The sequence below is a fragment of the Adiantum capillus-veneris genome, chromosome 2 (assembly GCF_014529385.1).
Source record: "Adiantum capillus-veneris isolate H3 chromosome 2, ASM1452938v2, whole genome shotgun sequence".
NCBI classification, from domain to species: Eukaryota; Viridiplantae; Streptophyta; class Polypodiopsida; order Polypodiales; family Pteridaceae; genus Adiantum; species Adiantum capillus-veneris.
The window spans coordinates 102,994,840-102,996,548 of record NC_140932.1 but is presented as its reverse complement, the minus strand read 5'-3'; the positions used below and the strand labels follow the sequence as shown (position 1 = coordinate 102,996,548).

The following is a 1,709-nucleotide window of genomic DNA, read 5'->3' as shown; positions in this document are numbered from 1 at the left end:
TACCTCACACCTTGCACAAGAACATCCATAACACAAATGCACCCACACTGCTTAACTCACCCGTCCCGACTCACAAAACACCCCTAATCTCCACTCTTGATAGCACCCTTCAAACTGCAGGCAAACCCTTTGCAAATAATGGTTAACACACCAAGAGTGAGAGAGAAGGAGGGGATTGGGAAAAAGCAACACAAGAGATTGGGCAAACGGTTGGTATTATTGCATAGAGGGTAGTACAATTGATGTATGCAGCTTCAATGGAAAGCTTGGCATCACACAAGCTTCAAGCTTTTCCTTACTCACACAGGCAAAAAAGCCCTTAAATTTTCTCATTTACAACCTTTTATAGGGGTATTTCTAAGAGGCCCAAAAAAAGAAAAAAGGGTGAGTTTCTCTTGCCGTGGCCTTCACTTAGAGCTTCTTTTAGTATTTTATTGCATTGTTAACACTTGGCCTAGTTTTCTTTTGGAAACATGTACATGGTGTGCACACTTGCCGTTTGCACCTTCCACCTTGGCCGGATAGATCTCCCCCTTTTGGTCTTGCATTTGGCTTTGTTCACTTGGCCCCTCAAATTGGCCGGCTTTGGCTTTTCTTTATACCACTTGGATGCTCCCGGATCCTCTCTCTCATTCCCTGCTGTGGAGCTCACCCCTTACCTGAGAGGGGAGGGCAATAGTGACCTCGCTATTGCTCTCCTCCTCCTCCTTTTCAAACTGTCGGCCGTGGGACAGCCCCCCTATTGGGGCCTGCCATGTCATCACCGTCCATAACTAGCGGGCGCCTCTACGCCGTTGCTCCTCATCGGCTGCCGCCGCCAAAACCGGCTCCATTTCCGCCGCGCAGTGCCCCTGGCGCCCACGCCATAGCCTACGGAGCTTGGAGCTCCCACACTCCCTTTGGATACCAATAGTGGAGCCATGCTCCAGATCATATACCCCCGCCTCCGTTCACCGGCTTGCGCATGTGGGTTTACACCTCTGTCCACGTGGCATCACCACAGGCCTTGAGCCTTAGAGGCTTCAAAAAAACAAAAACCCCGTTACTTTTTTAACAAAAAACTTTTTTTGGCCTCTCTTTACCAAACCCCCATTCTCTGCTCCCAGGTCAAACTGCCAAGCTGTAAAGCTCGGGTGAAATCTTGCACTGCCGCCTTGCTTCTCCATAATCCTCATTGCTACCCGATTTTTCCAGGCCCAAGATCCAATGCGACCAAAATACAATCAAACCATCTGCAACCAACTTCGAGCAAAGACTCCCAGTTTCCGATCGCGACCGTACACCATAAGATCCTCGCCAATAAGAGTGAACATTGACCGTTGGAAAGCCCGTTAGAACATTGACCTCTATTCAAGAAATCATCAATATCCTTCAGAGTCCTTCTACCTGCATAAGTGGCTGGCCCCACATACAAACTCGACACTTGAGTCTGAACACGACTGCTAGCCAAACGATCTGCTTCCTGGTTTTGTTCTCTCCGCACATGTTTGAATTGTATTGCTTCAAAAAACTTCAAAAGCTTCTTAATGGAAAAAAACCAATTGCTGAGAGAATCCCTCTTTACGTGCCATTGGCCCAAAAGTTTTTTGATAACCAGTAGAGCATCACCCTTTACGACCAACCTTGAAATTCCAAAGTCAATGCACTGCTTGAGCCCCAGGTGTAAGGTAAGATACTCTGCTTCATTGTTGGTATGCACCTCCTCCAAG

The 1,709-nt window shown here is 47.8% G+C and overlaps 1 pseudogene; it reads left to right on the top strand.

Moving 5' to 3' along the window:
* Nucleotides 1-246: 246 nt before the first annotated feature.
* Nucleotides 247-777, top strand: LOC147463298 (uncharacterized; annotated as a pseudogene).
* The last annotated feature ends 932 nt before the right edge of the window (nucleotides 778-1,709 follow it).